The following is a 16,026-nucleotide window of genomic DNA, read 5'->3' as shown; positions in this document are numbered from 1 at the left end:
CAAAAGAGCTCTTAGTCAACAGCCTCTCTTTAAAAGTACTAAGAGCCACATGCCTCACTGATAAAAGATACCTATTTCTGCCTGTTGTTTCTGTACCTCTGTCTTGAATTCTGAAAGTTTTCATGCTTTGATGTTTTGGAGAACATTGTATAGACTGCAGTGAAAAAATGACAAGGAAGATCTGATAGAGGTGATAGAGTTTAAGTAAGATCTACTTGAGTCAGAGAAGCAGTCAAATAATGGATCTCTTTATAGAAATGAATCCAAAAAGCAGAGGTTTCAGTTTAGAGAATGTCTGATTCATCTATGCACTGATTTGCATATCCAGATTGATAACATAACTCCCCCCACCATAGAATAAACACAGCAAGAGGCAGACCCCTGCTATCTTTGTGGAAATTCAGAGTAAATCCCTTGACTTCTCGGAGTTACCCTGGGTTTACGATGAAATAAATGAGAGCAGAATCTAGCCCATGAAACCATAAACTCAGCTGTTATCAGGTAGCATCTTAGAATTCACTATTAATATCAGCACTGAGAGCTATTCTGATTACAATTGCAAAAGAATATTTTATATCCACTTTTACTATCTTGTTCAAATACAGGAAATGAGTCAATCTCCAGAGAACAGAAAGACCAGTCAGAAGAATTGGAGAGTTGTATAATTCAGCATCCAACTTTGAAGTGAAGGAAAGGAAAACTGATTCCTGCAAATAGTCTGCAAGTGGGACTGTTAACATACTGCTAAAGGTCATACCCATAGACTCGATACAGTGTTTTCAGTTGTTCTCTTCAAAGCGTATCCTGTGGATACCCCACTTCACTAAATGCCAAATGAGCGCAAAAACTGCTGAACAAAGTCTTCCTGAAGTAATTCACTGTGAAGCAGCTTGGGATTCTCTGGATGAAGAAAAGTGAGGATAGTGCCTGCAGTTTGCATCACTTACGCCTTACCATCCAACGCTAACTATAGTTCTCCTAAATTTGGGAGATTTGAGTTTGTTTTGTATAGTTCCCACTTAAAGATGCATTTTCTGTAATATGAGCTAGACCCAACACACTTGTTTTTCACTATAAACAAAGTGTTAAAAAAAGGAACCAATACACTTGTCCTTCCCTAGTGTGAAGGCTTGAACTGGCTTTGCTCTCAAAGCTCAGACTCTCTTCCTTTAATGGAGTATTACAGACTTGGCTCAAAAAAAGAGGCAGCAGCTAGTTCTAGTTTTGTCCCTTATTTTTCATTGAAAGCACATGCCTTCTAATGCTGTTAAGAAATCCAGTTCTTCATATTTACATCATGTGCTAGCTTTCACTAAGGGGGGAGTAAAGCCATGGAGATAAAAATAGGCTTGAGGGCTGGCTGTACAAGACTATCCAGGACTTCAGATATGAATATGGGTGCTGGTCCACTACATGCTGGTAGTGCCATCCATGGTAGAGTTTAAACTACCTGAAATACTTCTGTTCTATAAAACTATTAAAAGGAAGTGTTAAAAGGAAGTGATACAGGAGCCAGGAAATGACAAAGGAAGTCCGAGGAATCATCAGGAAATAACCTTACTGAGGTTCTAGCGGAGGAGCCAGGAGGTGTGAAGAGAAGCTCTTGCTCTGGGTCTGCATTCAGAAATTGTCACAGCAGGGAAAGAAACAGGTTGCTTTGGCTGATCATTTGCCATTTTATTTACCATCAATTACTGCCCTGGAGATCACCCAGGGAGTCAAGTATCATGCCTGTCCTCTAAAAGAGCAGTGTTCTTGCTCACTGAACTAAGAGCCATGCTGCCGTCTCCCCTCCAGCCAGGCTTCATGAGAGTGATGGTGCAGCAGAGCTTGGGGGTCTGGAGCAAGGCCAGGCACAAAGTTGTGAGTTTCCCATTGGAAAGAGGGGACAAGCCTTAAAGGGTGGTCTTTATGAGAGAGAATTTAAGTTATAGATATTACATAATGGTTAGGAATATTACTTCTAACATATAATTTAATATATTTTAAGGTACTGTCATAGGCTACTTTAACATGAGACACTTCCGAAATCCTTTGAAGAAGAAAAATTGTGAATTACGTACTTGGATGATTCCTCCTAAATGTCAGTGTTGCAGCTACTGTGGTATAGGTGTGTCTAAGTCTCTTCTCCTGCAGCTCTCACAAATATTTTACATTTAACACGAGGAAGATTTGAAAATTACTGACAAATCAAATGGACAGATATGATCAGCTATGTGTGTGAGCAGCCCTGGTAGACGTACCATAAAATCATTTAGTATGTTAATTTTTTTCAAATTACAACAAACTCCAGTTTTGGAAGTCTGCTTTGCCTCAACAAACCCAGGTCACCAAGGTCTTCTGGTGCCTGAAGTCATTGTATGGTAGATGAGACATAGGTATCGTTCCTTGTTTTTTTTTCCTTTACATTTTCTTGATCAAGCTGGTTTGGGTATTTTTAACCTCATGGACAATAAAAGCAGACTGTGCTTTCCTGATCCCTGGGCAGAGAGAAGCCCAACAGGCTTAGGGCACTTGTAGTTGTCCATCAGAATTAGAATCCTGATTCACCAGGAGAGGGGAAAGGGAGACAAGGCACAGCACACACTACAGCAGAGAGCACGTACATTCTCCTTGCCCTCAGGTACCACAAGGCACACCATGGCTGTGGGATAGAGAGGGTGGGGAACCTTTGTCTTACCCTTTCAAAGGAGTGATACCACAGAAGGACTGAGACACAAATTCATCTGGGGGCTCAGTGGGAGCTGAGCACTCCCAACACTTCGTAGTTCTGTGCTCAGAAGCCTGAGGGTTAGTCTATGCAGAGACACTCAGGAAAGCTGAATTAACTAAAGAAAGAGATTTAAAGAAAATGCTTTAAGCTACATTAAACTCTACTCTCGTCTGTTTCAGTCATGAAGTATTAACCGTTCTTTTTCCATTAAAGTTAGATTGTCCAATAAAAGATATTGCTTCTTCCTAAAAACTTTCCTGCCTCATTCACTTCAATCCTTTGTTTGTTATCGAATTAGCTCCTATGTACCCATATCAAGGTAATGATGCAAAAATTCACTTTGTAACAATAAGAATATATAACAATAGAGAAATGTATCATTGTTTACAACACAGTCTATTATCAAAGACTTTTTGTTTATTGATTATTAGTTTGAGTGGGGAGGAGAAGGAAATGGATCTCTGGTTTAATAAAATTTTTGAGTCTTGTTTAAGCATGTCCCCTATAGTTATGTCTTCCTCTTGAATATAAATGATATATTTTCCAAGTTAATTAACAGTTCACAAGTGAATAAGCTAAATAGCCATTTAGAACTATGGAAATGTAATTGCTCCACCATCTGGTCAGCTGTAATATTTTATGATGATTATGTGAAGAAATAATACTGTATTTTTACTGCCACTGTAAACCACCATGATGCTTCCAGAGCACAGTTGTGCTGGTCTGGATCCTGCTTCAAGGCCATCCTTGAACTAGAAGATAAACTTCCTAGGTGTCATGGCTGAGGGCTAGGTAAAGTTTTACGTATATTTCCATTCTCTTATTTTGAAGTTAATGCTTACAGATGCTTTGGTTTAGTTTTGACCTTTGTTAAGCTAGCAGAAACACCGAATGAACTATATAGTGGTTTAATTTTTTCACATGCAATTCTGATTACTGCACAGTTATGCAGAATGGAGGCAAAGGAGTTATCATTCCAAGATCAATGTGATATTCTTTGTATTTACTCTGCTACTTCAAAGCAAAGAAAGAAAAATGTCATTACCATAACAATGTGCAGTTCATGCATCACAACTATAATAGAACTCTACTAACTTGCGACTGAGTCTTGGAAATTTAAATGTAGCAACACAGTTTTTGCTGCAAATGTCTGGTCACAGAGGCCACTTCTTAGATGGTGTTGTGGAAAGGGTCTACGGCACTGGAAATGTATTCATTCTTTCTGAAAGGAAGGAAAACGGTGGGAAAAACAGGAAAATGATCTGCAAAAACGGACTTTTTTCTTTTAAGTTGATGACTGGAAAATATGTAGATCTTATTATTAAGGATGCAAACTCTCAGATACAGCTTTGCAGATTTAAAACTTTGATGAGGTCTTCTACAAAAACAAATAGTGAAGAGGTGCCACATACTGAGATCAAAATGGCCAAAATTCTGTGAAAGTCAGTAGGAATTTCACCACTGACTTAAAAGGAATCAAGATTTTATCCCATACTGGAAAGACCTTAAGAAGTTTCAGCAACTTGAACCCAGCTTGTTATAGGGAGGTGTAGTGAGGGACATTACCTAGAACACCAGACAGAGTAACAGGACCAACAGAGGGTTCATATTTGTGAACAAACTACTAGTGAGACATGTATGTGAACTAGACAAGTTGCCAAATAATTAATTCACATCAAGAGTCAAGATATTTTGCTGTGCAATATCATTACATCTCATGTAGTGAGATGAACTCACTTTTGAACTTTCATTCAAGGTTTTCTTACTAGCACAGTGAGGATTTTGCTTGTGATTTACATGTGAAATGCAGGGCTCATTCTCTTGCACACCTGGGGAAAGAATTAGCACCTTCAGAACATTTCATTTTTTGTCAGCACTAACAGAAATAACAGATTTACTGAAAGGTTACGGAACTGCACCCTGAGCCTCCTGTGAAACATGACCCTGCGCAAACAACTGGAAGTGATGCAGAACAAGAGGCTCATGCTTATTTAGGCTCCTAATGGCCATGTCTGTGTTAGCATTTGAGTTAGGAGGAGCCCTGAGATTTTGAAGCAAATTCCCCAGTCATCCCTACTTACTGTGTGTTGGTTCAGATGACAGGAAGGTTTTGCTGCATACTGGATTCCCTCCCTGATCACATCCATGTCTTCTCAGAGCCTCCTGATGCCACTAGGGTTTGGTTTTAAGTCATTTCAAACTTTTTTTCAGCATCTTTTTCCTTTCTTGAGCAGTGTAGTCTTATGTCCCAGCTGGGATCAGTTCCAGGGCTATGCACTAGAGGGCAATTACATTCGTACATGCGCATCATTTCACTACAATAGCATGCTTGCAGTAGTGCAGAATATGCCAATGCAGATATCTTCAATTACCTGCAGGATCCTGATGACTACAAATCATTCTCTGCAGGCTAGCAAATGGTATTTTTAAGCTGTCTCCATTGTATAAGATAGCTTTGCATTTTGAAAATTACCTGAATATCTTATTTTTATCCACCTAGGAGATGAGTCTCCTCAAAAAATCCTATTTTCCACTGATATCCATTTAGATATTAGTTCTTTATTCATCTTTTTTAACTTCAATGTAAGAATGCAACACCAATGACTATATGTATCTATAGCCAGATAGTGGAAAACAATTCACAGTTCAAATTGCTGTTTTGTTGCATGAGATTTTATTGAAGGTTTTATGTTTTTTGGAGAGAAATGTTCCCAGTCCTGCACTAAGTAAAAAGATATCTTCTGTAAGAGCCTGAGCAACTGTTTCTTGATATTCTGTCAGCTGAACATCATCCATCTTTTCCCTTTATACTTGGCAGGGGGAAAAGGGAAGGAAAAAAAAAGTAAAGACTGTATCAAGTTTCCAGCCTTTTCATATTGTTTCATTTCAACCACTACTCAGATTCAGGGTTGGTTTGCTTGCCAGCTTTCCTCATGCTATGTAAGATTATTGTCTTGTCTTTCCTCCAGAAAGCTTGTTCACTGAACGTAAAGGGCATTTCTTCTGGATACAGTGAGCGGAAACTTTGTTGTTGCACATTCAGAAACAGGAACCACTTTTCTGCTAGCCCTTGATAACAAAGATCTCCCAGTTGTTTACACAGAACACACTCCTTAGGTAAGGCTGGCTTAGGTTTTATCTCAGTTAGACTGTCTGGGTCAGGCTGCAAGGGGCACAACTTTATTTATGGGTATGTTAGTTACAAGAGGCTCATGGAAAGAAAAAGTGAGGGGCCTTGGACAAGGAGGAGAAGATGAGTGATCAGGACAGGACAGGGTGAATACATAAGAGGGGCAGAAAGTTAAAAAAAAACAAAACACCCAACCCTGAAAATGCAATGCAATATTCAACCAATTATCAATTGATGAATGGCGACTCATATTGTGCTCCAGATGTCTGCAAATACCCCTGTAAACTGCAGTTCGGTGAGTTCTCCCCTCATTTTGTCCTAAGGATGGAAATGGAGTGGGACACTACAAAGAAGGAAAATCCTGCCTGGGTGATCGTGCTGTCAGTGAGGGACAGTGAACAGAGAGGAGCAGAGTGGGGAGAAGAAAAAGTTTTGCTGTACTCCAAGTAGCTCTGGGTGCAGACTGTTCCCTTGCTAACAGTGTACTAGTGCATAAAAATAGCCTTGAACAACTCATAGTGAAGGGTAGTACATTGAGTCATTCCTAAAGACTATTAGAGTAATATTAATTATGGATGATAAATTCAAACATCATAACTCCAAAAAAGCAACTCAGATCAGAATATGGCTACTATATGGAAAGAATAAACATAACAAGCAGGAAGGAAAACTTCATGTGAAAGAGTAAGTATACTGTGTAAACATTACCATTTGTTTCCTTAACGCGCTAATCAACCTTCTATTTCTAACTCAAACCCAATGTTTCTTCTCAAGTTCATGAAAGTTATCAGTTATCATAATTTTTAAATACCAGGGAAAGAGAAATTAATAAGAAATGAGATGTTTGAACTCTGCAAGCCCCCACAGCAATTTAAAGATTATACCATGCTAAAAAATACACACCTTGTTAAAAATGCTCAGTAAAATCACGCATGATCAAGCATCATGTTTTGAAAATCTCTTATTTACAATACATTAAAGAGAAAGCAAATATTTTCATGATGTTGAAGTCATGAGAAGACCAAAGGGTTTTACCTGACTTTGTTTTTACAAAGGAAGTGGAAACTGTCTATCAAAATGTTCTCTGTTCTCAACAATAAAAAGAGAAGAAAGAACAAAGAAAAGAAGATGATATTAAAAATAACATCTGTATGGTCCCCAAATTAAATTATTATCTTACATTAGGTTTCACTTACGGTAACAAAGTAGAGGCTGGGAACAAAAGCAGATTGGGTAATGAGAAAAGTGTCTAGAAATGGTTAGATTATAATTTTCTATGTCAGCTGGGAAAAGATTTCAAAGAGCTCAATGTGTTCAGGAAAGGTACAGTAGATAATCTTCATCCCAGACTATTGAAAGGGCTGACATATGAAATAGTGAGCACTATAAAAAGGAGTAAAACTAAAAATCTAACAAGTCAGAGAGGGATTGTGAGACTGAAAAAGAACAAGTATAACACCTGTGTCTAAAACAGAAAAAAAAGTGCCCTGAGCTAGAACAGACCAGTAGTAGCCTGATCTCAGTAGCATGTAAAGCTTTCCAGTGTGCTTTAAGGGAAGCAAATACCGCATTTCAAAGTGCATAAATGATATACCTTTTTTTTTTTTTTTGTGCTATGGAGCAACCTCTTGGGTTGCTAACATGTGCAAGCAATAAAAGTGTTTGTTTACTTGAAGTAAATAGGCAACTCAGGTCCAAAAGAGAGCCTTCTGGAATAAATGTCCTCTTCAAACCCTTCTGAGGATATTCCTTCCCCATTCCTTATTCCTGTCTTTGTCAGGCTTTGGATTGCCCTTGCTGTATTGTTTTCTTCTACCCAGGACCTTATCCTGATGCCCTCTCCTCTCCCCTCCCTTCCCCTCCCCTCCCCTTCCCTTCCCTCCCCACCCCTTCCCTTCCCTCCCCACCCTTTTGCATACAAAAGCAGCTGATACTGTATTTTCATGTATATTAACTAACACGTTACTTGATGAGATTGGGTTACCTGGGCACCTACTGTTGGAGTACTGTAATTTTAAATGTTGATGGTTGTCTGATATATGGGTTATACGCAAGAAAAAAAATTAGATATATGAAGTTTGAAAACATTTGAAAATGCAACTTGGGGCTAGCTGCATGTTATTGACAGAATTCCTCCATAATTAGCCTTTCAAATTATTACATGTAATTTTTCCTTTAATGATATGTAAAGTCTAAAGTATAAGTAATGCCCTGCAGAGCTAATAAAGACAATTTTTTGCATAAGTGGCACACCAAACCAACATGGCACACCTGCATAGCCCACTGTCTCCATGCTCCCTTCTTCACTGGGAGAGTCAGGGAAACAGGAGGCCAGACCAGTGAGTGGCTCCACCTTGAGTGCAGATGTATTACAGTGTTAGCCACTCACACTCAGCATCAGCATGGCCGCAGCTACTTCTATCTGCTCCTGATTTGTCCTCTGCTTTCTCAGGGATTTGCAAGGGGACCATAAGTCTTTTTGACTTGTAATTTGCTCCTTCTGCATGCCTTCAATTCTTACACTTGTGATACACTTATTCTTTTGACTTGATGTACCAGCACATGTTGTAGTGTTCCCTTGAGATATTATTACCACCCAACCCACCTTGGGATCTTCTTCTCGGAGTCGCCCATCTCCTGAGCAGGCACTTGTCTCTACCTTTACAGTTCTCTTACAGAGGTAGATTTCAAAGTAAATAGCCCACCCTATGGATATACCAGTGTGTGCAAGTTACCTCAGAGGCCATGCACAGGCAGATAGAGGATTTGCTGTCCCACTTCTAGTAGCAAGAAGGCCCACTTCCCGTGACTCCCTTCATGGATGCCCGAGGATATTTAATGTGTTGTACAGTTAGAAGTAGAGCAAGGAGGCATGCCCTTCTGTGGAAAGAATAAAAAAATGAAAGTAGAAAAGATGAAAAAACCCAGGTCCTCTAATGTTTAGCATTCATTAGGCAAGCAGGAAAAGGCCAAGTGCAGCAACAACAGTACAGGTGTAAGAGTGGGACAGATCCAAGGTCAACAGAATGCCAGGGTAAGGATGGTATCTTGCTATACAACCCTGATGATGGCCCTAGCCTTGTTCTAACATCCTCTGGATTAATGTGTCCTCTGCCCGATCTCCAGCCTAGGTATGGCTGACCTGAAGCTGTCTTCAATGCAATCTCTAGTCTCTTAATCTCTCCATTTTCTCCCCTTTCTATCTTATTCCTAAGGTTTCTGCTAAGTTTTGCTATTATCACCCAGAGTTATTCATATCTATCCAAGACCTCATTCAATTTAATCTAAATTGTCCGGCAAACAATCTAACCTAACTTGCCTGTATCCCTCTTTGTAGTACTGATATTTACAACTCCAAGACGAGAGATATTGAGAGATGAGCTCATTGCTGGTCTGGGAACTTCCAAAAAGCCTGAGCTCAGCTAGGCTGAAGGCATTTTCAGTGCTGATGGTAGTCTGGGGATGATCAGCATTAGTGTCTGAATGAAATGCAGTCATCTCAGAGGGCAAGAGGGAAAGAGTTTTGTACATGTACAAAACAAGAAGCATAAGGGGTAAGGATCTCTATGGAGCTATCTTTAGCTGAGTACTGAATTCACATATGAAGTTGGTGCTAGGAATCTGGTGGGAGAGTGGGAGAGTAGAATTTAATGGGAAAGTGGCAGAGAAGTAGAAGTTAGCAGCCTAAAATCTCTTGTACTGCTACCATAACGAGATGATGCGACTGTGTAATGATGGCTGCCTGGCTTTGCTGTCAGCTTGTATTCCACCCTCAGTTTGATGAGCTGTGCATGGGCCATGCCTGGCATGCAGCAATCTCTCTGTCTTATGTGGTAGAAGATCAGCAATGAATGCTGATGGGTGTGCCAAGCAAAGATTTGCAGCTGGTAGCAGAATGCCTGGCCTTTCTCTTTGCAATGGCTGAGGCTTCTTTATACAATCAGTCAAGTTAAAAGGGCTTCAAACATAGGCAAGGGTTTTCCTGAGCATTTTTTTAGACAATTATTTTAATTATACAATAAAATAATTAATAATTCCATATAATATCTTATCTAAGGCTGGCTGCAAGACTTGCCCAGAAGCCAGCAAGGGCATGAAAGGGGGCAGGATGGAGAATAGAGGCAGTTTTGGCTAAGGCAGTGGGTAATGTGAAAGGACTGGCCGGATGACTCCACAATGCCATCATCAGACAAAACACAAAAAAATGTCCAGAGTTTTGTGCTCACTGCTGTCTTCAAACTGTTATAACACCTCCGGGCTATCCCTAAATACCTCAGCATTTTAAAATTGCAGCTTCCCTTCTCCATTCCCTTCCCTAAAATGTATAAATTGTTTTCAGCAGTAGAAATCACAGACTCATTTGTCAGTAATACAGTACAAATTTCCTTCACCCCTTTCCTATAAAGAAAATACCACAATTTCTACCATGCAGTTGGGAGCTTATAATAGAATGCTATTAACACAACACTAAATTCGAGGTGTTTCAGAGAAGTGCATCATTATGTCTGTTGCTTATTTGTGGCATATGTAGAGTTCCGGTTCAAGTTTCCCTGGAGCTGGAAGAGAGATCTGCACAAAATGCCATGATAAATTTTAGAATGAATATTAATATGCAGTAGTCTAAAAACAAAAAACCATGACTTCCAATCAATGCTTGACATGTGTCCAGTTTTCTGAAACTCCAATGAAAGGTGAGGCTGATTATTCATTACACAATCCGGTCATATATATTTGCATCCACACATTTGAAAATGCAAGTTTACATTTTTAAAGCTAAATAAAGTTGCCTTGTGACACTCATATTGTATCTATTACATATTTCACTTCAAAACCTCATCTCTCCTAAAGCCTCTTCAGTGTGCTTGAAGTAGCACAGCAAAAGAAAAGGAATTTTCAGTTTAACTAGAGCACTGACATTCTGTTACACAATTCCATCTTGTCTATTTACCAGCTCTTAAAAAACAGAAGACACTAAACAAAACAAAACAAAAAAATAATGCTGAATGCATCCAGCCAACAGTGCCATAGGTGTCTGAATGCATCGGTAGCTTCCCTCTCACTCATCAGTGTAATTGTTGTCATGTTATTCCATTTTTTGATTAGGCTGGCCCGCCAAGCTCCCAGCTTTTCCTGGCCAAACGTTCTTCTGCTGGTTGTCATGGTGACTGCATTGTTAGTGGGGAGAAAGGCTCTGTTGTCTGCCATTGTTCTGTTGTGCTTTAGGTAATGCACGAGGCATCACAAGTGAAGTGGATGGACCTTTTTTGCTCGGCATCATTGCCGAGTATTGAAAATCTCACATAAAAAAGGAGCAAATAGGCCCTGACCAAAGAAATAACCAAGTTCTTTTTTTTTCTTCTTTATTTTTTTTTAAAAAAGAAAGCACACATTACTATAAAGAGGTAAAACAGCACTGGCGGTTAACTGAATAATCAAAGAAAATGCTATAGAAATTATATTTATTAGAAGAACAATTGCCATGATTTGGATGTTACTATACAAGGGTAACCATCTGGCAATTTAGCTTGAATATAGTTTTTAAATATTCATTTCTCCAGCTTGCAATGTCATTTAACCTCAGATTCTATTTAGCTTAAAACACTACACTGTAGGAGTTGAATGCAATTATTTTGTTTCTAAAATTTAATCTGGGAATAGCGAGCTTTGAAGTAAGCTACCACAGTTTATTACATTTTATACCATCATCACAGTATATAATCACTGGTTTTCTTTTTTTTCCCCACAAAATGAGGTTTTACTCTAATATTAATTCAATTGTCTGAAAAAAAAATTAAAACAACAGGCACTAATCACAGATCTGACTTTGACATTCAGATAATTTCTTTAAGAACCATCTCAGGAAAAATTAGGGGAGAAATCCTGAGAAAATTCTTCAAAAAGCCTTAGCTTACTTAAATGGATTGCCAGACAGGATATTGGCTTTAAACTGTGATTAATTAACACCTTTTCCAACAGCAACTTACACATTAAATATTGAAAGGGAACCTAATGTAAATCCCAACTGCCTTAAAAAAATAGCATATGGTTTGAGAGTCTAATTTTCAGCCCATGTTCAAATTCATCTGCTGATCACATTAAGGGAAACCAGGAGGGTACCAGCATTTCTCTCTCATCATTCCAGGGAGAAAAACACCTTTCAGAAGAACCTGTCACTGGATGTCACCAAAGTTCCATGAATTTGCAGACAAAACAGCACTATTTTATCAATAAAACTCAAGAGTCTTAAAGAAGGTAAGCAAAAATGTGTATTACAGGTAACCCAGCTTTCCTATAAAGCTGGCAAGGCCAGAACATGCACTGTGGTTGCCACTGAGGTTCCCATGCTGTGGCTTTCAGCTGCCCAATATCTCACATACCTGGAGCGAGGAAAGGTTTATAACTGCTGGCACAGGTAGTCGAAAAAGTGCACAGAGTGGTTTAATTCGGGTTGTAATACATGTTGACATATATTTCCCCCCTTTAAGTCTGTAAAATGAGAATGACATTTTCCATTTTCTTCTTTATTTAGTGAGGTTTTTTTCTGGACTGTTTCTTGAACCCAGCAGACTGGGACCTTCCCATACCCCATGTGCCTCCTGCACTGGGGACTGCTGGTGGCACATACAACACCTGAAAGAAGTTTTTGCCTCTCAGGTGCTTAGCTCCTCCATGTGTCAGACTGGGAATCTAAAAAGAAATGGTAGGAGGTGTAGATTTCCTTGCAGGGGAATCTATACAAACACATAATCCTAGGAGTAGCTCTTTGAATAATGTCAGAATAATTTAGGTGAAGAAGAAAAAAATTTGCCGTGAATATAAAACTTTTTAATAGATAGCTATTATGTGTAACAGAAAAATAGGTTGTCCTTTGGGAAAAAAATTGTTATATCATGAAGTTTGCGTGCTTTTAAACCTTGAGATTGGGGATTTCACAATAACAAAATCGCTTGGGCATCTTGGGCATGACTTCCCATGGGTATTACCTCCACAAATCCTTTGTCATTTCTGGTTTTCTCAGAAATTACTTTTGAAAGGTAGAGAAATTGGTAGCCTTCATACAGTTTACCAAAGAACATTGAAGTACAGTGACTCTCTTACTTAGAGTTTGCCTTGGACTCCAGCTGGCCCTGCGTTTCACAAGCACTTGCTGGACACAGCAGCAATCCTGCCTTTCTGTGCTCCTCTACTCTGAGGTGTTCTGGGCATATGCTCAGCATTTCCAGGAATGTGCATGCAAGCACCTCTGAGAGTGGGTAGTAAAACAGGATTTATCATGCTCGCATACATGGACACAGATTATTTACTCACAAAGCCGAAGCAGGTCTGCACACAGCCTTGCGTCAACTACTGCCAGCCTCATTTATGGTAGAGGTATAATTCCTGCTAAATTCCTAATTCTCTTTTAATTCTATGAAATTACTATATAGCCCAGTTCGTTTTACCCTTATTAAATTCAGGAGAGCTTTTCCATAAGGGATAGCTTCAGAAACACTAATATAGGGCAATTGCTGTTTTTTGGAGAGCTCTATTGCAAGTGTATTGCCTTCTCAGTTGGAAAGGATGATTACTGATGTCTGAAAAAGGTACTTACAGCTTAGTACACAGTAAACATGTATTCTGTTTTTCTTTTGCTCTGTTAAACAATATAATACATAGCAAAAATCTACAGAAAAAGCAATCAAAACAGACACACTTTAAGAAGAATCCCGATGCTTCCTGATTTGTACTTAATTCTTCCCATCAGCATTTCCACCCGCATTCATCACTGAATATTCATTCCTGCTTCTGTCTTCGGGTTGCGTGTGGCAGCAGCCCAGCCATGCAGGTATTTCGGTGAAGGGGGTGACAAGACATCCCTCCCCCATTCCTGCTGCATCGCAGGAGGGTCCCCAACACTCCTCTGGTTTGGGACGGCTGAGCTCCCCACCAACCCCCTTTCTCCTGCCTGATGCGCTGAGAGCTCCCCCTCCTGTTACAGCCAATATTAACTGCAGTCGACAGATTAATATTATTACCTCATTTTAATTAATTCCTCTCCTCAATTCAAAAAAGCACATCTGGTGCTTTTCAGAGCCAGACAAAACCTTTTTCCTCCCATTCTCTCCTGAACATCAATTAATAACTTGGCAACAAAAAGAAAAGAAGGGTTTGTTCTCCGTACCTAACAGTCACAAGTAACAGAGAGAAAGAAAAGGGACTTGCCCCAGACAGAGGTCAACAAAAATAACAGAACTGCCAAATCTGTGTTTCTGTAACTCAGCAGAGTTTATTAGGTCTGAGCACAGTGACACAGCTATTCTGGTTGTGCAGTTTCCAGGCCAGAGTTGTTTCACTTCTCCGTAACTTGAAGTGCAGGACAAATGATGCGTAACTTGTCCCACCACTTCAGGCAGGTGGTTAACCATTGGCTGCCATGCAGCTACTCAAGCCCAAAAGGTGATTTCAGACCTTACTGACAAAATTTCAACTCTCAAACCCACAATTCAACTTCTAAATAGAAGTGACTCCCCTTCCAGAATTTCTCAAATCTCTAAAATCTCCTAATACAAGCAGAAGACACACATGAGCCCCTAGTCCTATATGGCTCTGTGCCTTGCAAAAACAATACAGAGACTAGTCGCACTGAAGACAGTGAGGATGAAAAACACTTGACAGTTCTCCAGAGTAGGTGGAGTTCTCTTTGACTAGAGAGATGAAAATAAAGTTCAAAGGAAATTTTATTATAAAAGAAAAAAAAAAGGGAGTTTGGTACAAAAGGGCAAGAGTTTGTTTCAACCATTTGTGCAACATTGAGATGCAGGACTAAACTCTGAGTCACTGGCCCGTTGTCTCCCATAAGGCCAGATCTGCAGGCCAGGGAGACATCAAGCCCATAGGAATGGGCATGGTTGAGCACAGGATATGCCCATCTGGGGGGCAGGATGCGTTGACCAGCATGGGCCATGCACTGAGCTGAGAGCCACTGGTGCTCTGTAGGCAGGAGGTCTGGTGGCCATCAAAGCCTGCTCACCTCAAAGCCACCCTTGGACACACATTCAAACAAAGCTCAATATTTGACATCAAATTTTGTGCTGGAGTGCTTCCTGTTTTCCAACCTGACCTCAAGAAAGTTACTGATGCCAGAAAAAATACATGAAATTTTTCAGAATGATAAACATTCATGATAAATAAGGAGAAATGTCACTGAGTCAAAAACAAATGTAAGATAGAAATTAAAGAAACAATTTATTAGTTTTTCAAAAGGGAACTGGTGTCATATTGTTCTGTTGTTGTCTACTCGCAGCTCCAGGATATCAGCTCTTCAGCTCTCATTGGAGAGACAGGCTTGAAGTTACTGTCCAAGCTGACTTTCTTCTTTTAAACTCAACATTATTGTAAACTCAGTAGTTGAGGCTTGTGACTTGCTTGGGAGCTTGGCTTTCCCTTAGAATTTCCTTTTGTTGATGCCTTTAGCAGCTGCTTTTTTCCCTTCTGCTTCTATTTTATTTTGTTTCTTTTCCCCACTCTCCCTCCCCCCAAGAAATTTAGTTTGGATCCCTCTCATGTGATTTCAGTCCCAATTCAAAACTTGTTCTTCTCGGGAACCCATTTTTTTAATGTCCAAATACTTTGTGGTTACTATTTAATGTACTAGTACCTGAACACTTATATAAAAAATTAAAAATCAAAGCAGGCATGAGAACTACATGAAAACTGTATTTATGCATATTTTATATCAAACACAAACATATATTTTTACATCAGATGGGAAAATGTCTTCTCACAGGTTGGACTTTTACTAGACATGAGGTGAATTTCATTACAACTAAACTAGATCCAGAAAAAAATGGGGAGGGGAAACTAGGTAGCTGTTGATAAACACAGATTAAAAAATGCAAAATTTAATTCAACTGTACCACAATGTGAGATTCAGTATATTAGCAGTATGCCTACTCTTAAAACTTCCTTCAAAATTTCTACTTTATTTTTATTATAGAACTGACTGTCACACAGAACAATATAGGGAAAAGAATGTGTTAGTTAATCTGCTGTAATCCTTTCAAATCTTTGAAAGAACAACAAATGCTTGATAAGCAGGGTCAGGCTGGGTCAGGATTTCGATAGGAGACATATAAGGAACGCCTAGGTGCTTCAGAAAGGGGATGTGGGTGATTTAGCAAGCTGGCTAAATCAGCAAGCTTGC

General features: G+C 39.4%; 1 long non-coding RNA gene across 1 annotated transcript; it reads left to right on the top strand.

Moving 5' to 3' along the window:
- Window positions 1–11,074: 11,074 nt before the first annotated feature.
- On the top strand, window positions 11,075–15,230 carry LOC113960986. The gene is made up of 3 exons (XR_003532165.1): window positions 11,075–11,245; window positions 11,986–12,095; window positions 15,127–15,230. It is a non-coding gene; the product is annotated as an uncharacterized LOC113960986 (long non-coding RNA).
- The last annotated feature ends 796 nt before the right edge of the window (window positions 15,231–16,026 follow it).

This window comes from Neopelma chrysocephalum, unplaced genomic scaffold (assembly GCF_003984885.1).
Source record: "Neopelma chrysocephalum unplaced genomic scaffold, ASM398488v2 Primary Assembly neopelma1_24, whole genome shotgun sequence".
In the NCBI taxonomy this organism is placed as follows: Eukaryota; Metazoa; Chordata; class Aves; order Passeriformes; family Pipridae; genus Neopelma; species Neopelma chrysocephalum.
Note: the sequence above shows the minus strand (reverse complement) of the source record. Positions and strands in the feature narration are given on the sequence as shown.